The sequence below is a fragment of the Lepisma saccharinum genome, chromosome 11 (genome assembly GCF_977018435.1).
Source record: "Lepisma saccharinum chromosome 11, izLepSacc3.1, whole genome shotgun sequence".
NCBI classification, from domain to species: Eukaryota; Metazoa; Arthropoda; class Insecta; order Zygentoma; family Lepismatidae; genus Lepisma; species Lepisma saccharinum.
In genome coordinates, this window is record NC_139239.1 from 35,785,558 (window position 1) to 35,810,159 (window position 24,602).

General features: G+C 38.0%; 1 long non-coding RNA gene across 1 annotated transcript; it reads right to left on the reverse strand.

Annotated features, from left to right (window-relative positions):
* Positions 1-9,988: 9,988 nt before the first annotated feature.
* LOC145994721 (uncharacterized) lies at positions 9,989-23,767 on the reverse strand. Its single transcript, XR_014442394.1, has 2 exons — positions 23,641-23,767; positions 9,989-11,079 (listed from the first exon to the last, which is right to left on the reverse strand). It is a non-coding gene; the product is annotated as an uncharacterized LOC145994721 (long non-coding RNA).
* Between the last annotated feature and the right edge of the window lie 835 nt (positions 23,768-24,602).

Sequence of the window (24,602 nt, forward strand, 5' to 3'; positions counted from 1 at the left end):
AAGTTGTGACTTATTACTGACATCTGAGGCTTCATCAAGCAGTATGGAAACAAATGTGCTTGCTGAGATTTCTGTTTTAATTTCTTTCATTAGTGAAGAACTGATGCTTTCAATAAGATCATTTTGAATTCTGTTTGAGAGCTCAGTAAACACTGTAGCAGTTTCCAAATGATTGCAAAGAACAGGATCATATTTACTTATCAATTTGCTCAATTCTACGTAATTTCCTCTATTGGTTGAACCTTGTGTTTCGTCATGACCTCTAAATGCAAGTTCCTGTTTACCAAGGAAACATGTTACGTCTATAAATCTTTTCAAAATTTCTCTGTTTTTCTTCACAGTTTCATTGTTTTAAAACTGCAGCTTTCTTTTGCAGATCTAATTGTATGTAAATTCTGGACTTTCCGAATGTCTTCAGTTGGATGCAAGCGCAGATGTGATTTTGGGATTTTGGGAACGTTCATGTCTTTGCACTGCATTATAAAAATTGCTCAAGTCACTGTAGCCTGTATAGTTCCATGGTCCTAAATTTCTATTGAACAAAACACATGGCCAACAAAATAATTTATTATCATTGCTGCCACATAACAACATAATATTGTTGTACTGAGATGTTTTAAACTGCCTAATGAAAACTTTCCCATTTTTCTTAGTTGGTTTGGTTATACACAGTTCAGGACACGGTCACTCATGGTTCACAAGCTCCAACTTTTCACCATATGTTCCAGTGGTGTGCGGTGACATTTAAACTATGGTACGCAACATGGGCCAACCGAAATGAATTATGGGGGCCAGAACCCCCCCCCCCCGCCCTGGCCATCATGTTATTCAGAAAATAACTTTTTTCTACAATTTTATAATGGCAAATTTCTCATCCTTCTATCAATATCCAAATGTAACGAGGTAAAATATATGTATGATATTTTATATACGCAAATATATTCTGATAGTAGCTACGTAGAGTCCAACAATTCAACTTTGATTATTTCCTTCATGCAGTGCGATGAACATTGAACGGGAAGGAAATGGCTCAATCATTTTCCGTCCTTTCAAATTTCATGTAATAAATTTGATAAATCTCAGTATCCTCTACTATTTCACAACATCTTTCGCAGAGGAAACCAACGAATAAGGCCAACAATAAAGTTTCACTGTTTTTCTACTCAATCACTCTGTAGAGACATTTTTTCTTCTTCTCAGAAATCAAAATGCCTAATATACTGCTTACCATCCTTCACAACTCCTGCCTGAAACAATTTTTCCAAATCAGGAACAGACCTTCCATTTCGGATTGTTTACACTTTTTTCGTAAATTCCGAAAATCCCTTCTCCAGTATGTCATCAATAACTCCTGGTCCCCCTATTTTATCACTTCACAGCACCGACAAACAATAGAGATCCTGTAATGTAAATAATATGAACGAAACACTCGCTGCAAATTTCACACGACAGAAGAAAGCAAAAGTCAACCTCCCACGGTACGTTGTGTCCGGTCCCGCTATGCCCGAAAACCATGCGTTCTTGTGGACGAATGAATCGGAGTTGCCAGTCGACAAAGTATTTTGCAGAAGGGAGATAATTAAGGACAAGTAGAAAATACGTCAGCATACATCCCAGAACACTTCAAAAGCTAAACTACCGTACATCACTTTGCAATGTCTGGCGGGAGGGGGGCTCATTCTAATCAGTTTTTCTTTTATCATTCATTCATATCGTTGGGTCAACAATCAACACCCATGCTATGGAGCTCAAAGGAAATGTTGATCCCGAAAGGAGATAAACAGATACTCTCATACTCTGAGAATTGTGTGAAACTTGCAAATTGTTCACATATTTTCCCCTCGACACAGTGACAGTCCATTCTGGTCCTCACCTCCCTATACGAAAAAAAAAAATTGCTAGTGTAACTTTAACCTCACATAAATATTTTATATGTGATAGTTTACGCGTATATTAAATATGATCTTCCACCACTACATATTCTTGCCCTCCTGTCTGATTCCTGTATCACTTTTTATAGTGTATTTTTATTGCAACCCAACAGTGATCTATCTACGCGTGGCTGCTAAATGCTAGTAAGCTAAGCATTAGAGAAAAAAATATGTTGACTACTGTCAACACTGCATACGCTGTCAAAATCTTGGGTACCCTCGATGCTTAGAACCGGGAAAGAAGTCGGAGAGAGGGTAGGTGCGGGCAGACCCAAACACGTGGTCGGGGCTGATATGAGCCAATGGGGTTGCCCTGCCTCTCTTTACCGCACGCTTCTGTTGTACAGTGGTTCGAATGTCACTTCAACTAGTAGGTTCAGCCCCGAATACCCTACATGACAAAAGTGACTAAAGTTTTTTAAGGAATAAAAAACATTTACTTTTTAGTTTACTTGCACATCAACTGTTCATGTTTCATTTCGATTACTCTAGATGGATGGGTATATACTATAAATAACAGTGGCTGATATACTATAAAAAACAGTGGTTGCAATTGTGTGCCCAAACTGGAGGTTAAGGACAGTTTATGTTTTCTTGGTAGACAATACTTAGCATTAAGAGTTTATAGTGCGATGGCAAAAAGCTACAAAAAGTTAGGGGGGGGGGGCAACTGGCACCTCCTAGTCGCAAGTAAGATTTACTGCGGTAAACCAGGTTAAATTTTCAGGATACGCCATTTTAAGTTTGTATTTATCCAGTAGGTTATGTACAGCAATGAAGAATTCTGGGTTGTAGATATCCCACTGAAATTCAATGTCGCTGTGACTATACATACATAACTTGTAAGTAAATTCATAAGTACTTGGAAAAAATAACTCACACTTATGTGTTGTTTGCAAAACAAAACATCATGCATGTATGTATGCATCAGTGCACACAACTTTGTGACCCAAATTGCACATTTAAGTGCATCAAATACAAGATTCACTTTAATGCATCAACTGATAAGAACTCTCTAATGTTCACATAAATTTTCTATGCGCAGAGCGCATGTTTAATTTGATGCAATTATTTTGATACCCAATAGTATATCAGCAACATTTTATGTACATAGCCTACATTCGATTCATTAAGAAGGATCAGTGAGAGGTGGGAGGTGTCAGCCTTCAAGGAGTTTGGACGTGCGTGAATAGCTCTCTCTTTCTGCTTGAGTCGCCCGCTGTGAACCGCATGTAAAAGGGTCCATCTACCCAACTCGAGCTTGCACGGAGGAGGGAATACTGCAGCAAAAGTACTTACTTTTCATATTTTTTTTAATTAAGAGCAGTATTGCACGAAAAATGGGAATCAGCAAAGCTGAGTGGCAACGGAATGAAAACTGCATCTCTACAGCCATAGCGATGGAACTCAACCGAGTGGCAACGGAATGAAAACTGCATCTCTACAGCCATAGCGATGGAACTCAACCAAGTGATGCGGTATTGAAAGAAATTAAACCAGCCCTGACCACTGTAATCAAAACTGCCGTGGATGATGCCATTCAAGAAGTAAAAAACGATCTAGAGAGAAAAATCTCCGAGCTAGACAAGCAAGTGAAGCAAGTGCGAAAGGATCTGAATTCCCAGGAACAGTATGACCATCGCCTGAACCTTGTTTTTCATGCCATCAATGAAATTGAGGGTGAAAAGTGTGAAGTGATTGCTTCAAAAATCATCAATGAGCAGGTGAAAGTGAAAGTGCCACAAGATGTGTTTAATCGTGTTCACCGACTGGGAGCACCATGACGTGATGGGAAATCCCGGCCGATCATTGTGCGCTTTGTCACCTACGCCCAGAGAGACTTGGTCTACAAGAACAAGAAGAACCTCAAGGCTACAGGAACAGGTATTTTCATAACTGAAAACCTCACAAAAGCAAATTTGGACCTTTTTTCACAATGTAAGGCTTAGTAAAATATTCGAACGAGTATAGACAACCGATGGAAATGTACTTGCCCTACACAACGGAAACGTGGTTAGGATTAGTGACCCGGAGGACATCGCAAAGTTCAGCAGAAAGTAACGCTGTCCAGCCACACTCCCCTCCTAACCGTGGTGTGTTTATTTTTGGAACTGCTTCCCCCATCAATGATGTACGGGTAACTGTGACCAGTCAAAAGTAGAGGGGAGGGGAATGCAGGAGAACATTCGGTGCCGAACCATACAAAGCATGCAATACTTTCTGCATTCCTCAATGATGGCGAAAGGAGGGCAAGAACCTGTCACATAATAAGACTGTTATATACCAGGCTGTCCCAGAAGTCGAGCACACTGAGCACCAAGAGGTGAAGTTTGCGAGGGTAGGTGGTGCCACCGGTGAAAGGCTGTTGGCAGGCATAGAGGACAGGTTTGTGGGATCAAGTGAAGCCACGCACAGCATTTGTACCGAGTGTTCCCGTGAAGTTAAAGTGGGCACGGTGAGTGAGGACCAAATTGCACTTCTAGCAGTGCTACGTTTTTTATGGAAAAAAAACGACTAACAGCAAAAGTGGCAGCGAAGGAAATTTGTCGTGTGGAGAACGAAGAAGTGGTGAATCGATCGACAGCTTCCCGTTGGTTTAAAAAAATCACTTCAGTTGATCTACACCTCACGGACAAGGCCCACATGGGGTGACCTCCGATGGACATTAAAGAGCCTCTGCAGGATACTGTGAATGCTACACCACAATCCAGCACACATGTGTTAGCAAGAGTGGTTGGGGCATCCAAATCGACAGTAACTGTCGCTTGCATGACATGGATTACACCAATAACCAGCCCCGACATAGTCCGCACGAGCTGACAGAGGTGCAGGCCCAGCGCAGAGTTGCAATTTGCCAGACATTGCTCCAAAACCCGCATGTCTTCGTTTCTGGAGAATTGTGACAGGAGACGAGAAGTGGGTGTTTCTGAAAACCCTGATACACGTTAACAGTGGGTGAAAAGAAGACAGGAGGCCTTAGCCCATGTGAAACAGGACAGATTTGGAAAAAAGCTCATGCTGAGTGTGTGGTGGAATATTGACGGGATTGTCCATTATGAGTTTGTTCCAGAAGGTCATGCTGTAACAGGGAAACTGTATTCTGAACAATTACGCCGAGTGTAAGCCATTCTGAATGGGAAATACCCGGCATTAACGAGGAGGAAGAGGTTACTGCTGTAAAATGACAATGGTCTTGTCACTGGTCTCGAAGAGTGACCAACACACTAGCTGAGCTTGACGGATTTGAGTAGTTACCTCATCCCGCCTATAGTCTGGAAGTTGCACCATCGGATTACGGTTTGTTTCACTCTCTCTCACATTTCCTGCGTGATCGGCACTTTAATTCATATGAGGAGGTAAATTCTGCCTGTCGTGAGTTTTTCAATTCTAAACCTGCCACCTGGTATCGCCATCAGATTGAACTGTTGTCACAGAGACGGGTGAAGGTAATTGAACATGTAGGCCTGTACTTTGCTGAAAAAAGTGTCTTTGTTTCTAATATTCTGTGTTTCATTTTTGCCCTTGTATGGTGCAGGACTTCTGGGACAGCCTGGTAAATGTAAACAACCCTCAGCTAGTATTCTATACGGCGCACGCTTTTAGAAGGGACATGAGTTCGGCCAATACCCAGCCAGTGCTACTGCGGTGTTGCCAAACCTAACTGCTAGCACAAGGGAAAGACAGAGAATGCTGTGTCCAATATTTAACTATTTTTGTGTAATGCATACACAGTATGAATCAGAAATAATATAGTGAATATTTCTACACAGGATTATAATATCATATCACTGTAGCATATGCGAGAAACCCATACCTGAAAGAAGCTTGAAGGTATTTATTCATCACCGCTCTCGTCGTCTTCCTCAGTCTCCGTGTCACTGATTTCACTCATTTCCGAGTCATTCTCCTGTTGGTTAATGATTAGATTTTGCACCCTTGGTGCCTGTACTACTGAGCTAGGTTTTGAGAGTGACATTATTTAAAATAAAAATAACACACCGAACACACACTATTGCACGAAAGGCTGTATTTCTTAATGTGGCGAATTTTATGAAAACTTCTTGCGCGAAAGAAAAATACAGAACACGGCTTTTAACTTACGCGCCGCAGTCTCGTAACTGTACAACGTTGCACTCCTGCCATTGGCTGATCGCCATGCACACCCTCTGCGTGGCCCTGCCCGATATCGCTTCTAAAAGCGTGCGTCGTATAACTCATGCCAGAATATATCGGCGAGCTCAAAAATCTATATTTCTCCCATTTTTAGTTAATCAACAAATATTTTCATTTTTTTCTTTTTCTTTTGTGTCAGTATTCACATTTTTATACTAATTTTTACTTTTTTATTCTTAAATTTTTCATTTACTTTTTACATTTTTAAAAATTGTAGTAATAAGTCACTATGATAATTAGCAACTTTTTTTTTTAATTAGGTGTTATACGTAACATTTTCATTGTTATTGCCATATGCAAATCACACTTGGGACAGAATATATACTTCATGACCAACAGTGGAGGAAACGATAAATCTAAATGACTCCACCAATGTAGTCAATGGTATGCCGCTCCCAATCAGAATTCACTCCAGTTACTTTGATGAGTCGCCCATTAATATCCGCCACGGCAATTACAATATAAAGGCACAGCTCAAAGCTGAAATAAATACATCTGAAAATGGCTTTAAATTATGTCATCTAAATATTCAAGGTTTACTCACCTCCATAGACGAATTTAAAGAAATAATATCAAACTTAAACTTTCACCTGATAGCCATTACAGAAAGCTGGTTAAAACCGAATATGAGTAATAATATAGTAGACATCGAAAATTACACATTAGTTCGACAAGATAGATTAAACAAATCTAGAGGTGGTGTATGCTTATACATATCTAAATCACTTAAATGGAAATTTTTAGACGGGCGTAGAGTATCTTGTAATCGAATTAACTATCGATAGGGAAAAAATTGGAATTATGGTAGCATATAAACCCCCAAATGTCAGCTATACTCACATCAGTCACATAGCATATATCCTCCAACACCTATACTTAAATTACGATTACTTCATTGCGTTAGGCGACTGGAATATCGACATGTTAAGAAAAAATGAAAGCAGTACAGACTCCTTCAGAGTATAATCAAGGAAGTTCACGGGAAACAATTAATTACCAAACCAACCAGAGTGACAACGACCTCAAAGTCATTAATATATTTAATCGTTTGTTCAAATTTAATTGTAAAGCAAATTGGGCAGACTGAGTTACCAGGAATTACAGATCACCATATAACATACTCCATATTTGACCTGTACACTCCAAAACAATTTTTTTTAATCAAAATTAGAATTTTCAAAACCATGGACTTGGACAAGTTTCGTAAAGATGCGGAAAATGTGGAATGGTGTAAAATCGAAAGAAACGAGGACGTAGATGCAGTGGTGGAGGCCTTGAATGATAACATTAATGAGATTAATAGATAAGCACGTCTCCCAGCGTAAATTCGTGTAACCAAACCTCCTGCCCCCTGGATTTCAAATCATGTAAGGGAATTCTGGAAGTTGCGCGACTTCTTTCATCTGAGATATGTAAATACAGGAGACCCAGATACTCTATCATACAAATACTTCAGAAACAGAGCCAAAAAAGCAGTCAGAAACGCAAAATTTAAGCACTATAACGAAACTGTAAATATGAATGTAAAAAATGCTAAAAATGTATGGTCTAACCTCAGAAGCCAGGGACTTTTACCAAATAAAAAGAGTAATGCACTCTCCTCAGATACATTTCGGCCGAATGCGGTGAACGAGTTCTTTGTTAAGCCGAGTACACCCTCAGATAACAATGCAGCGGTGATTGACAAACTAACACTTATCTTGAGCAACCCAACAATGACACGTTCTTTTTTACCCCAGTAAGTAGCAAACAAGTACGTAAAATTTTTAACAAAATGAAATCAAAAGTGTGTGGTTATGATGGCATAAACCTAACTGTTTTACAATATTGCATACCCTTTTGCTTAGAAGCTCTTATGCACATTATTAATCTTTCAAAGATTGGTTCCCTCAAGAGTGGAAAAAATACGAAGTAACACCTATACCTATACCAACCCCATAGAAATAAAAGATCTACGACCTATTAGCATTCTATCCACAATGTCCAAAATACTTGAAAAGGTAATTTATGAACAAATACTTCCACATATTCAAGGTTTCCTACCACACTTTCAATCTGGTTTCAGAAAAATGCATAGTACTTGCACTGCGCTGGTAGATATCGTAGAAAATGTAAGTAAAGGAATATATGAAAATGAAGTTACACTTTTTGTCTTGTTGGACTATTCAAGAGCGTTCGACTCAATCAATCATGAATTGTTATTGGCCAACTATATCACTACGGTGTTACCGGAAACACGTTAAATTGATTTCTATCATATCTTGGCAACAGGAAACAATGTGCGAAATATCAGGAACCGGAAATCACATACTCTAAATGGTTAGTACAACAAGGCATCCCTCAAGGAAGTATATTGGGTCCACTACTATACATGATTTACGTAGCTGATTTCGACCACGCTGTCCAATATTGCCACTACCATCAGTATGCTGACGATTCGCAAATCTATATTCAGTGTAATACAGAAAACTACGAAAATGCGATGACCAAACTTCAGTAATTCGATCTTGATGCTATAACAAATTGGTCACGAAGAAACTCCCTTCAATTTAATCATCAAAATCTTGCTTCATGATCATAGGAACCCATGATACCCTTAAAAAATTCACAAAAACGCACCTTCTCCTCCAACTCTTGACAGTATACCGTTAAGTGAAGTGGATACAAGCAAAAACTTGGGGATTGTGTTCGATAGACACTTAAATTGGGAGGCACAAGTCAAATTTATTGTGAAAAACTGTATGGGGAAACTTAAATCTTTGTATCATTTAAAACATACTCTGGACGCTAATGTTAAAGATCGTCTTATGCAAGCACTCGTCTCATCCACATTAGACTAACTTAAATCTTTGTATCATTTAAAACATACTCTGGACGCTAATGTTAAAGATCGTCTTATGCAAGCACTCGTCTCATCCACATTAGACTAACTTAAATCTTTGTATCATTTAAAACATACTCTGGATGCTAATGTTAAAGATTGTCTTTTGCAAGCACTCGTCCCATCCACATTAGACTATTGCGTTCCAGTGTACAGTAATATATCCCAGGGCCTAAACTATAAACTTCAAAAAATTCAGAATTGTTGTACACGTTTCATATTTAACCTAAACAGAAAGGAACATGTATCCCCTATTTAAAGAAAGTTTCTTGGCTAAACATTAACAATAGAAGAAAATACTTAACACTCACCTTGATGCACAAAATACTTAAGAGTGGCTCCCCAAAATACTTATCCGATAAAATCTGTTCTCATAGAACATCAGCCGAACATAATATCTGCAAGAAGCACAATCTAAAAATCCCCAAACATAAAACCGCCACATATACCAAGTCCTTCATTGTTACAGGGATCAGGGAATGGAACAAACTGCCTCCACCATTGACTACCATTATTTGCCATCAAAGTGGAACAAACTGCCTCCACCATTTACCACCATTATTTGCCATCAAAGTTTTAAGAAAAATCTAAAGAACTTACTATTGTCCCAACAACTTCATTAACCTTCAATGTTAACAATTGCACCTGCACTTATAAATCATATAATGCATACCTAAACTAACCCCCCCCCCCACACACACATTGAACTACCGAAGACTTATTACTTATCTTTACTCCACAGTATATGTACTAATATATTCAATGTATTATTTTATCATTGTATAATCTTTATATTATCTTTATTGTATTATCATGATAATTACGTGTTTTTTTTTTCTTTTTGTTTTTATTCATTTATTGTATCTTTGACAAGGGTTGGTTGTAAGAACAGCACATGAGGCCGAAACACAACTGCTTAAATAAAGACCATTCTATTCTATTCTATTTAATGTGCAATTGGAACCACAACATTTATGTATCATTGTGTTAAATAGACAGACCAGACTTTGGAGATATTTTATTTATCTTCAATGAATACAATACTCAGAAGCTAAAGTATGCAAGCAGATAATAATTACATAGCTATGATATATTTCTACCTAAACAGTTTTTTAGTGTCTCTTGTACATAATTGCACACGTGTAAAAGATATCTAACGAAAATGTGCATTCTTACTATACATAGAAAGAAATTGATAAATTTGGAAAAACATGACAATAGCTTAATAAAATAAGATTAGTAATGGATTCTGAGGAATTGGTAAATCAGGTTCTGTTTACTGGTTGTTTCATATATTAGTTCATAGATATTTCAATGCTAGTTTTTCCCAATTTTTGAAGTTCATTTCTAGCAGAATCTTGGAGTGAGTTTAATGTAGGTTGCATGTAGATGGAAGATATTACTTCGTCTCCTACAGCATTCGGTAGAATGTGATACATATATTCTTTTGCCTCCTTCACTGTACCAAGGTGAAAAATGCAAAAACTTGAAACAAAAGTATACCTTTCAGGTTCTTCAAAAAACAAGAAAAATATTCCCCATTCCTGAACATGGAAGCAGACAGGGTTGGAGTTCCAGATACCTACTTCAATTTTCCATAATTTACCAGCAGCATCCAAACTTCCAGTCTGCACACGCTTGGAATGTACTTCTAGAATGTGATTCTTCATTTGCAATTTATCAAAACTGTCTTTCCTTCCACAATCAAGATCTACTGTGAAAGGACATTTGTAGTGTGTGTACTCACACTCCCTCATATGTAGGTCTAGATTTCTGCCTACACGAACCACCGAGCATCCAAATTTTGCATTTTGGCATCTAAGAGGCATTTTCTGAATAATATTCTTTAGTTCTACACAAGCTTTGGCAGATTCAATTTTCTTTAATTCAGTTGTGCATTTTGGACACATGCGCAATTTTTGTAAACATTTGGAACAAAATAATGCTGTGCAATGATAACCTGAACAACAGTATACATCACATAATATTGTATCTAAACATTCAACACATCTTATTGCTTCCCACATTTCATGTAGCATACTCTCCCTCACAGTTTGGTTTTGCTCCATCCTTGTATTCTCTCCCATTAGATATCTGAAAAAGGAAGAAGAAAGAGTTGCACTACTGAACTACAGATTGCAAAAACAATTTATCACATCTTATAGTGTGTACAGGATCATAGAACAATGAGTTAATACAAATATATATCACATACACATAAAAATTACAGTGGCTCACAAATATTTAAATTTTGGAAGCATGGCGGTGCATAGTTCACTACAAAGGATACCAAAAAAAAAAATACAAATACTATCAATATTGCATCACGAAACTCGGCAAAACACACAAGGCACAGTAGTTTGGATTGCAGTTTAATTGTAGGCGAACTTACACGACTAGCCTATCTGTGCATAAAATGGATTTGACAGTGTCAAATTGACACAAGTGTTTGACCTTTTTCAGCATTCACAAATTAGCTATATTAGCTTCACTTTGTTATAAAGAAGCCGGTTCTGTAGCTGAGGGCGTTGAGGGCGTTAAGTGGACAATTTTCGTTCTCGCCACTAAAGTTCCTGTGTTCGAGTCTAGGCTGGGCAAGGGTATTTTTTGTGAGCATTTCTTTATCCTAATCAGTCGTCCTCATTGTCACGCGTAACCTTTTGATGGAAACGTGGAGGTGGTATATCTTGTCGATAGAGAAACTCATTTTGCATACATTTGTAAGAGTATAACATTAGACAAGTGTGATTTACTCGTACTCTATCGGATATTGATTGATTGATTGAATTAAAAGTTTTAGGTGCATCATCACTTCAAAGTATGTGGGTAAATATCCCTTACCTAAACATTCTGACTTTAAAAGGTCGGTATTGCTGCTACAACCATTTTTCATCATCATCTTCTAAGAAAACCAAACCCAACTAGCCTAACCTAACCACCACAGATTATTCACTACCCGAAAAAACTATGTGCCAATGGGAATGCTAGAAACAGTTGTAGCAGCAATCACTCCCACTTTAAAAAGTTAAAACAAGGGTGTAAAAAGCCCCTTGGGAAAAATTCAAAGTTGAAGGTTGTAAAGGGACTTGCACAAGACAAACACAACACATTAAAAAGTCAGAATAGCTAAACTAAAAGCTTCGTCACAGACAGTGGAAGAGACCAGTACCTCGCAAACATCTAAAAATATTTGATAAAACACTGTTGTCATCGCCCAAAAGGAGTCACAAACAGCTGGGAATATTAAAAGCCTGTCTGAGGAAAGCAAAATCGGCACATTCAACAAGAATATGTGGAATATTTAAAATGACGTTACAAACACTACGCATCGGAGGGTAAAGCCCTTGCAGCAGTGACCATGCATTAGATGGCTGTGTCCAATGTGCAGTAGGGTAATAAGAACTTCTTCTCAATGAGAGGAACGGGACGAGGAACTCTATGCGCCTATGGTGGGCTTAATATCGTGAAGCTTGTTCCCTGTTACCGCATTTCACTCTTCCTACCAAGTGTCAAGAAGGCAACAATGAAACACATTCTACAGTTCTCCACCTCGAAATTTCAGCAGGATTTTTTTTTTACTCACTTGACCTTGCTGCTATAGAGCGACCACAAGGTAAAAACCTTGGACGAAAAGTCCCGCGCAGTTTTCCCTTCTTCCGTTCAGGTTGGGCCATAAGGAAACATGGTCCAATCTCCCCCTACCCTCCTCGCACAAGTACGGTGCACAGGAGTTGCTGGTCTGCGCAGGTTTCTTTGCTTGTGGTTCCACTATACAGCCAGTATGGTAGCATGATTTTTTATAACATATTTATGAATGTATTGTGTTACGTGCACTTTTTAAGCACAAATAAGATGATTTGGACTGGAACTACAGTTTAAAGTGGAATCCGAACCACTATGTGCCTAGATTACAAGGCGACAATGATACCACTATGCCACCGGAATGGCCTGTGTCCTGTACTTTATCGTAATTGCAATTATACATTAGTGGAAAAAGTGGCAACTGTAAACTTGTACAGTGGCGTTCCATACATTCGGGACCTCCCTGATGGCACATTGGCAGCGTCATCACCTTGTAATCAAGGGGTCCCTGGTTTGATACCCCGTGGAGACACAGTGGTTCGGATCCCACTTTAAACTGTAGGTCCAGTCCCAATTAGCCTTGCTGTGCATAAAGTGGACTTAAAACAACAAATCAAATCAAACCAATCATTCCATACATTGAGAATAAAATGACCCTTTTCAAGGATTCCTAGCCAACTATTATTTTGAGCACTGTAGCACATTCATTAATATTGTTGTTATAATCCAGACCATTGGGTTGTCTTCCTGGATATCTGTTATAACAAAACCACGGTATCAAAATAGTTTAATGCTGTCCGACTTTCAAACTCTCTACGAGTTCCACAATATCCTCACATGTATTATTTATCTTTGCTTTAGGTATTAATCCTACGAGTAGCACACAACTGTATGGTACAGTCATGTTAGAAAAATCTGTCGCATGGAATTTTTCTAAGTCCTACGTCTTACCAAATTATGTTGGTAGCTCTGCAACAAGGAAGTGTTGTGAAATATACGATCCTCCAATCAGAGTAAAGTTCGATTCGGAGGAGCAGGATGAATGACTCATGGTCTTGTCCACAGGAAGTTCAACCAATGCAACATTTCCTGACATGAGATAACGTCCCCATTGTTTCAATAACGTGAATCTGCAGAAAGATTGCACAACAATTTACTTCGTCGCTTTAATTGCCTTTAATCGTTTTAAATTAGTATTAAATTGTCCCAATTATAATTCACGAACTTAATATATGTATTCATGTATGTGTTTGACAATCATATATCACTCATTGTTTTCACTACGTGACATTTAATTTACATTTACGAAAAAATAGTAACAGTTTTCATTAATTAATTTAGAGATGAATTTTTATTTGTTGAGTTAATGATTAGGTGAATTCGTTATTTTTCACAGTAAGAGGGAACCACAGCTGAAAGAAAATACACAAATTACATTATTGAGGCCAAGAGTTCGTTTTAACATCTTTCTTTGCACACATAGGCTAATCACAACTCGGGATACATTTAAATTGGAATCTGAAACATTATGCAACCTGACTGGAACTTGGAAAAGGACACACTGATTACAAGACGTCGATACATTACCAGTATGGTCTGGCAAACGGCAATAATAATGAGGGGTTGTGGGAGTGGGAGAGGGTGACTGAAAGTAGAAAATAAATAGTATTTTGGAGGGTATTTAATGTTATATTTATACACATACAAACCTAAGAAAATATTTCGGAAGGGGGAAAAGAGAGGAACAGAAACATATTGGGAGAGATAGGGCGAAGAGGTGATTGTAGAAAAAGTTTTATTTGACGTTCAGTAATAAAAACAATCAAATCAATAATTATTATCTTATAAATACCATATTTCATGTAAATTTGTTTTAGAAATGGTGGTGGGGAGCTGTTTATTTAAGTTCAGTGCAGGATGACAAATGGAGACACATAGTGGTTCGTATCTCACTTTAAGCTGTAGGTCCAGGCCCGATTAGCCTATATGTGCATAAAGTGGACTTAGAATTCAGTAGGAAAATAACGTCGATCTAGTATTTTGGATTTTAGATGCGTTGAGACCACTAACATTACCAATTCTTATAATAAGAAACCTGTCCTCATCTTACCATTTTGAAAGAGAGAGAGCTAATTGTATAATCTTTCGTTGTTAATGTCAAAGAAGACTAATTCAAATAGTAACAATGGGAACAAATAAAGCTTACGAAAAGTTTTTGCCACCGTGGGGATTTGAACCTATGACCATTAGAGTGACAACTCAGTGCGATAACCACTACCCCAGGAGTTCTTTCCTTCATACGTCATGATTATAAGTTAAGACCAATTCGTTCAATGTGAATTAGAAATATAATCCCCACCACCTCTTTATAAACAACACACCCCAATGAAATAAAGGTGGTATGAATGTCACAAAACATTTAAGCAAAATCTACTATATTTACGATGCAATCGTTTTACATGGAGAGATTACAACTTCGAAAATTGAGGTTGTGGTTTGACTGTAATTGTAGAATACCCCATAGGTATTGATAAGCCAAGGCTTTAGTGTGCACTAGATTGGTTCATTTGTAGTGACGTGCTCAGGAATTTGTAAAGAGGTATGTGAATATAAAAATGTGTTAATGCTTATTTTTTTAAACAGTGAAGTCATATTTTAATATCTCTCTGTCCTATTCATTATCTCACTTAGGAACTAATTAGTATTGCAGAAGTCATACTGAAAAAAATCTCCTTTCATATTTTAAAACCTCGAAGGGCCTTGGGCTATCTCCTGACTGTCAGTCTCCCTTCCACAATCCTACCTAGAGGTGTGGAGATCTTCAACTGGCAACGAAGTGACGTTGGTCAGCACGTCGAACACTCAGCCGTTATATAAGATATCTGAAACCAGTCACTCGTAGCTTCCCAATTTCCTCACGATGGTGGGTTGCCACCGGTCCTATACACATAACAGGCCGAGAACCCAGGATGACTGGAATCCATGCCGTCCCGCTGCAGTCAGAGTCCAAAGCACAAAGTCTTAGACCGCACTGCTACGGAGGAGGAGAGTTTTCATATTTTGTTTCATATAAATGTCGACAATACATTAAATCTATTACGCACCAAAAATTAGTTGAAAAAATAGCCGGTTCTATAAGAGATTCGAACCTTCGATCTTCAATCAAGTAGGCTGCTATTTTTAACAATTTCCCATTTCCTCACTCATTAACCTTCGTTGAAAGTTTGTCTTAAGAGTCGTTAGCAATCTTGTAAACCTTATTAACCTATCTGCACAAATTTATTTTACAACCTTGAGTAGATTTTGATGTCTGCAATTTAGAACTTGACTTTTGTGGTAAGTAATTCTCTACCGTCTACTATAATAAATAAATCAAAGTCTACATATCTCATATTTTGTAAATGCGAAATGTCATTGTTAAATGTTACAAACGATTTCTCATTCCACCGTTCGTTCCAGATTTAGCCACAGCCACCGCGTTTGCATTCTGGAAACCAGCGTGAAACGTGTTTCCCACATCTACAATGTCAGGTGAACCTTTATCAGTTGTATTGGATGCTTTTGAACATGTTACTTCACACGTCATGGTACTGTGGTAGATTTCTTCCCCTTCCCCTTTTACCTTGAACGGTAGTAATTCCCAACTGGGCACGACGAATCAATCACAGAAAAGCAGACTGTCTAGTAAATCGCATGCCATGTATTATTTTGAGCTCCTAGGTTTTGGAAAGTGAAATAAAAAAAAGTATGTAACATAAATTCATAATGGTTGAATTCTTTGGGTGTTATATCATGTCTCTTTTCTACTTACTCCTCTGAAACTTTTGTCTACTGTTTTCAGTAGATCAATAGGTGTTTTAAAACATCTTCTGTGTTCAGAGTTTCAAAAATATATAAATACGGGGAATGAAATTAATATTTACAGCCAAAATATTAAGCTTAACATATTATACACTATACTGAAAAAATTATTTTCACTTGCAGTTTCTCTACTGTACTGGTTTCAGTAGATCAATAGGTGTTTTGAAACATCTATGTTAAGATTTTTTAAATTTGAATTACGATTTGTGTGCATCAAAACTTAGCGTATTTTGCATCCGTCACGCTATACGGGGCCCAGCCCCATTTCATGACAAAAATAAAAGCGTGTCTGAAAAATTAAACTATATCCTTACCTGGGTTAAAAGCTGAGGCTGTAAAAGGGACAGTCAGCACAAACAAGGACAAACCACAGGACAACACACACACACGGTCCTACGAAGATTATACTAACAGTAGGTCCAGTCACCAGAGCCTCATTAGTCTGCAATATGCTGTTCAGGGTGTACTACATGGAAGTGAGTTGGTTTAGATTTTAAATAGATATAAAAACAAATTGTTAATCAGGAGGAATAAAAAGTTATATTTACAGTTATCATGCTGAGCTAAACACGCTACAAGGGTGTAAGGGCTGACCTTCCACGAAGTACACCCAACTGTTACTTCCACATAGTACACCCTGGACTAGAATGTCTGGCAGCGAGACGCAAGAGTTGATCAAGCGATTGTAGCGTCAAATTTAGCTTAGAGCTCATAATTGATATTTCTACATGAGCTCAACATACAAGTTACATACAATGAGAGAATTGAATTGAGTTTACGTCTTACATGATATGAGCCGAAACTATTGTTGCACATTGAACTGTGAAGTGGTTCAATATTCAATTTGATTAATTAGTGAATGGTGATATGGTGAGATTTTGTAACGACAAGTGCCGAATGGCTGACAGTATAATAAATTATGGACACATTGATTTCAGTTAATATATTTGAACAATCTTATAACTTGCGATTTTGCATGAAATATTTTTACTTGAATCTACATGACTTCATTGCAAATGTTACAAGGCATTTTATGGGATGTAAAAGTCTGTGTTCGATTCCCCATTCTGTTAATCCTGCGATTTTTATTCTTTATTAAACCGAAAATTTTTATTGCATTTTACTTATTACGAAAATTTGTATAATATTTTCTTTACGAATATATTGTTTTTCATGCTTTTACAAGAATACAACTATACATGGTGAACAAAAAATAATGTAAAATAAATGCTATTCACAAAATGATGTCAATAGTATTTATTTGTTTTCTTTCTTGATAATTTTCCCTAAAATAAAAATGTATCTCTCTCGCTGTACATGACATTTCGTCGAATATAACACGTGGATAATTTTTATGCAAATATTTGTAAAATAATGAGAAATTCAAAAACATATTCTGAAAAATTATTTTCAAAAATAACATTCAAAAATCATTAGAAAAGAGTGTTATTTTTTAAAAATAGATAACATTTTTATTTCTTTACATTATTAATTAAATACAATACTTAGTTCCTCTATATAATAATAATAGGGGTAATCGAACAGAAGTCAAACCTACAATCTTCAGCGTGTGATACTGATAGCCTATCACTGAACAATTTACCATCTTAAAAAAAATGAAGTTACTTTCTCGGAAATTACTGGCTACTGCACGCTAGAACCATGCCATACCAATCTCTACCCTACCACTAAAAGAAGCCACGTCACAACCTCAATTTTTGAAGTTGTAACCTCTCCATGTAAAACGATTGCGTCATAAATATAGTAGATTTTGCTTAAATGTTTTGAAACATTCATACCACTTTTATTTCATTTGCTTCAAAGGAGCGCTTGGATGTGTTGTTTATAAAGAGGTGGGTGGGGATTATATTTCTAATTCACATTGAACGAATTGGTCTTAACTTACAATCATGACGTATAAAGGAAAGAACTCCTGGGGTAGTGGTTATCACACTGAGTTGTCACTCTAATGGTCGTAGGTTCAAATCCCCACACTGGCAAAAACTTTTCGTAAGCTTTATTTGTTCCCATTGTTACTATTTGAATTAGTCTTTTTTGACATTAACAACAAAAGATTATACAATTAGCTCTCTCTCTTTCGAAATGGTAAGATGAGGACAGGTTTCTTATTATAAGAATTGGTAATGTTAGTGGTCTCAACGCATCTAAAATCCAAAATACTAGATCGACGTTATTTTCCTACTGACTTTTAAGTCCACTTTATGCACATATAGGCTAATCGGGCCTGGACCTACAGCTTAAAGTGAGATACGAACCACTATGTGTCTCCACATACAGCTCCCCGGCCCCATCTCTAAAACAAATTTACATGAAATATGGTATTTATAAGATAATAATTATTGATTTGATTGTTTTTATTACTGAACGTCAAATAAAACTTTTTCTACAATCACCTCTTCGCCCTTTCTACAATCACCTCTTCGCCCCATCTCTCCCAATATCTTTCTGTTCCTTTCTTTTCCCCCTTCCTTACCCCCCCCCCCACACACATGTATCAAAATAAATATTTTCTTAGGTTTGTATGTGTATAAATATAACATTAAATACCCACAAAAATACTATTTATTTTCTACTTTCAGTCACCCCTCTCCCACTCCCACAACCCATTATTATTGCCGTTCGCCAGACCATACTGGTAATGTATCGACGTCTTGTAATCAGTGTGTCCTTCTCAGAGTTCCAGTCAGGTCGCATAATGTTTCAGATTCCAATTTAAATGTATCCCGAGTTGTGATTAGCCTATGTGCAAAGATAGATGTTAAAACGAACTCTTGTCCGCAATAACGTAATTTGTGTATTTTCTTTCAGCTGTGGTTCCCTCTTTCCGTGAAAAATAACAAATTCACCTAATCATTAACTCAACAAATAAAAATTCATCTCTAAATTAATTAATGAAAACTGTTACTATTTTTTCGTAAATGTAAATGAAATGTCATCTTACGTAGTGAAAACAATGTGAAAATTGTTCTAATGAGTGATATATGATTGTCAAACACATACATGAATACATATATTAAGTTCGTGAATTATAATTGGGACAATTTAATACTAATTTGAAACAATTGAAGGCAATTAAAGCGACGAAGTAAACTGTTGTGCAATCTTTCTGCTGATTCGCGTTATTGAAACAATGGGGACGTTATCTCATGTCAGGAAATGTTGCATTGGTTGAACTTCCTGTGGACAAGACCATGAGTCATGCCTCCTGCTCCTCCGAATCGAACTTCACTCTGATTGGAGGATCGTATATTTCACAACACTTCCTTGTTGCAGAGCTCCCAACATAATTTGGTAAGACGTTGGGCTTAGAAAAATTCCATGCGACAGATTTTTCTAACAAAACTGTACCTAGCAGAGGACTGCATTGGATCACTTTCGTTCACCCAAACTTGATCGAATCTCCCATGCTCGAGCGGATTTGCTCGAATATATAGAATATCAAATATAATTTCAATGGGACAATAATTGTACAAATATATGTGTAAAAATTCGTCCTGGTAGTGTCAGCCCATAATCATCTATTCATTCTCATATATTGCTATGTATTGGTAAGATAGACTAAATTACATTTTAACATGGAGATGATGACTATCTTTACTTTAGTTTCAATTTCACTGCGTCTTTCACTTCACGAAGCATATTTGAAGGCCCACTGCCACAAACAACCACAGACAAATTACGGTTGTATGTGAACTACTGGGCTACGTGCGTATAGCAATAGTTTAAATGTTCGAGCGTTATTCGCACAGTTTGCCAGGTTTCGCTCTATCCATATGGTAACGTGGTATTTATTATGTTTTCTGAAGTAAGACATTTTATCGCGAACGTGAATGCAACTAAATATTGACATTAACAACTATGTGCAGTATGTTAAGACCAAAACTGTTTGATTAATATCCTATTCAATTATTTTTTAAATGTTCTTCAGTGGTACTTATTACTAGGGGGCGAATTTTTGCAAATTTGCTCGTTTATGAAATGCAAATTTACCATGCTCAAAAAGAGCTTCCATTTTTGGTCACAAGAAACATTTGTTTCCTGCGTTGGCCTGGACACTGTGATTTTTATAAACTCATTCTTAAATTAGACACAACGCAATATCTCGAAAAGTACACATCTGATCAAAAAAAGTTTTGAATGAAAGTTGTTAGTCTCAAAGGGGCTCATCCAATGATGCCAAACTCCACCCCCACCCCACCTCCTGGGGGTGAGGTGAGGGGCAACTTTAAAATCTCAAATGGGAACCCCCTTTTGTTATTGCAGATTCGCAAAAAGTAAGATTTTGCGCAATTCTTGAGAAATACACTGTCCTCTTCGTCAGGCTTCGTGGCAGATTATGCCATGTCTGTTTGATCAGGAAACAAGGTGTAATGGTTTGTAAGATAAAACATGCGGTCCTGAAACATGCTCGGCAATCTGTTAAAAACGAGGTTAACCAATTATAAAACTGTAAAACGTTGAAGAAAGGGAATGTAGAGGAAAGATGGGTAAAGATGTTAAACAAAATGGAAGAAGATAAAAACAAATAGGCTTTAATGTAAGGAAAGAAATGACACGAGCGTTCATGGTGATAAGAGGAGTTCCAAGGCGGAGGGATGACGTAATAATTCAGGAGTAGCGGGGACAAGGAGGGAGGGAAGCAAGTGGGCGGGGCCATCAGCAGCGCATCAGCAACACAACATTAGCTGTGAAGACGACTAACTCGACGATCCATTCCGCGGAAGTGAGATTGTTTATTTTCACATGGTAAAAGGTTTTTACGGAGCTTTGAAATTTTCAACGTTTTACAGTTTTATAAGTGGTTAACCGTTTTAACAGATTGCTGAGCATGTTTCAAGACCGCATGTTTTCTCCTAAAGATCATTTGACCTTGTTTCCTAGTCAAACAAACACAGCATAATCTGCCACGAAGCCTGAAGAAGAGAACGGAAGTAGTGTTTTTCTTCCTTGACTCCATTAGTGGTTATAATGCAGGCTACAACGGTGCAAGAGAAAATTGAAATGGTGACATTTATAGAGAAAGTGGCAGGAATATCAATGATGTTGTGATTCTTTATGCTCACCGTTATCCAGGCCGGGTGCGATTGCATGCTTCTTTTCGCAGAGTTGTTCAACAGATCTCCACCGAGGTGAATGTTTGGTGTGGAATAATTGGAGATAATCTTATTGGTCCATATTTTATCGATGGGAACTTAAATGGTGAGAAATATCGAACCTTCTTGCAGAACGAACTTTCAGTATTGCTTGCAGACCTTCCCTTAGACGTGCGACAAACAATATGGTTGCAACATGACTGTTGTCCAGCACATTATTCTGTTGCAGCACGGGAAGTTTTAGATGATTTGTACAACCGTCGGTGGATCGGAAGAGGTGATCCAGTGTCTTGGCCTGCAAGATCGCCAGATCTTACTTCGCATGACTTTTGTTTGTGGGGCTACGTGAAGAGTGAAGTTTATCATGAACTGCCAACAACGCGTGAGAACATGATTGAGCGAATCACCAATGCATGTCGAAAGATTACACCGGGCATGCTTCTCAGTTGTGTCCAATCATTCCAAGTGCGGATAAATCAGTGTATCGAAGTGGGTGGTGACATTTTCGAGCACTTATTGTAAAATGATTATTACAAACAAGCACCCCGATGGTGAGAGGCGAGGGGAGTCACCTAAAACAAGCACCCAAATGGTGAGAGGTGAGGGGACTCACCTAAAACAAGCACCCAAATGGTGAGAGGCAAGGGAACTCACCTAAAACAAGCACCCTGATGGTGAGAGGCGAGGGGACTTACCTAACACAAGCACCCCAATGGTGAGAGGGGAGGGGACTCACCTTACAAAAGCACCCTGATGGGAACAAAATACTGCTATGTCCACGTCGTTGTTCCTGGGTTATGCTAAATGCAGTTTCTTATAAAAATTCAACATGCCTCATGTCATTTTGCGATCATTTACCATTTCCTCAATATTTCATTTTTGCGATTACAGCGCCATTTATCACAAATCCAAAAAGAAAGTTTCAGACAAAACCTACATATTTTTGTCTGGAGAATCTGAATCTGCAATAAAAAATGGAGGTTCCCATGTGAGATTTTAAAGTTGCCCCTCGCCCACCCCCAGGAGGTGGGGTGGGGGGGAGTTTGGCATCATTGGATGAGCCCCTTCGAGACAAACAAATTTCATTCAGAACATTTTTTTGATCAGATGCGTACTTTTCGAGATATTTCGTTGTGTCAATCTAAAAAAAACTCACTCGGTGTATATATCCATCAATGCAATAGAACTAAAAGAGTGAGATAAAATGAGATTTTTCTTTCCCGACTGAACTTTCATCAAGGCTTTTGCCCTCCCCCCCCAATCAGAGGGTCTGTGCACGCCTATGGTGCAAAAGTGTGTTTTTTGGTTACTTGCCGTGCTACTTCTTTGTGTAATTGTAGTGTGTGTTGTGTGTAGATAGAAATGCCAGCCGCAAAGTTCACGTTAGAACAAAATTTTTATGTATGACGCTGACGTGAAAACACTCGTGTTGAGACGTGTGTAGGCAATTTGCACAGAAATTCCCTAGAGTTTCACCAGGTAGAGAGACGGTTAGACGTTTTGTCCTTACATTACGAGACTAGATCGTTCAATTTTAGAACCCTTCAGCAAAAACGACGGATTCTAACCGTAGAAAACTCGACGAAATTGGGGCAGCGTTAGAACGCTCTCCAAATAAAACTCAATTTCATCAAACGATGCCAGGAATGTGTGAATGTAGGTCGACATCATTTTGAACAACTCTTATAACACAGGTTAGTACTCGTTTTGCAATATTAATATAAATATCTGCATGCTAAAGATATGTCCATAAAAATAAGCGTGACGTTGCTGGTCGAACATGTCGGCATCTCCACTGGCGTCGCCCGCCACACTTCTCCCGATCTCTCGGCCTCGCAAGGAAATGGACGCACTGTACTAATTTGGTGTACCAAAAGTATAAACAGTACTTGTGTGTTCATGTCAACAATCGAACCATTTTATATCTGTTGATTGCTCGGATACTGTTACATATGAAAAGGTATAATTTCTTAGATGGGGGAAGGGTTGTGCAAGGGTACAATTATCACCTGCAAAGGAATTATTGATCTAGCTAGTTGGAGGAATCCCTGACATCCTCGCAGGACTTTAAATGCAAAATCAATGGCACTGTACTCACCTCCTGTAACACAAAATTATCAGCTCGTGACTTCAATCCACTTCTACTGGGCAGATTTGAAATTATTGAAAGCAATCGCTAACAAAATGTGATACGCACAATTGGTTTCCAGTGTACTGTGCCGAATGGCGTAAGAGTTTGAGAAGTAGAGCAAGTCCTTCTGTTTTGGAACCCGTTGCACAGGTGGCGCCATGTAGTAAGTGTTGCTATCTAATGCGGTTAAAAACACCCACAGAACTTCGATTCTTTGAGGTTCCGTATCTCCGTGTTTCACTCTTGCATATCGCAAAAATAGGCACTTAAATCAACCGATATACCCATAATATGGATAGATATGGAATATAGTCACAAATTATTAAAAGGGGGCAGGCGGTAGGAGTGTCCAGAAGGGGAGGGAGCATCGTGACGCGCGCAGTTTCGTAGAAATTTGGGAGAACAAAAATAACAGGACTTTGATAATAAGTTTGAGTTTTAAGACTAATTTGTGCAGAGGTAGGCTAACAGGGACTGAACCTACAGTTTAAAATGGGATCCGAACAAACCACGATAGGTCTCCATCGCCCCTCCCAACTGACAAGCTTTTGGAGATAAGATATGCCTCATATTTTTGAAGACTCAAATGCTCTGCCTTTTGTCACAAAGTTTAACACGCTCGAGAATGTTTCTTAAAGTTTGATTTAAGCCCACTTTATGCTCATAATGGGCTAATCGGAACGGGACATACGGTTTAAATTTGGATCCGAACCACTGAACAATATGTCTGAAAATGGTATCGAACCCGAGACCTCTTGAGACTTGAGACAATAGGTTTTCGTTTTCTTGGTTAATTTACTCTACTCATCATATCTGTCGTTGGCTTTACCGTTGCAACGGGAGGAATTATAACAGCATAACACAATAATTACAATCTATTACAGCCCTAGACTCTATTTTTGCAAAACAATATTACTCTAATTTCCAAA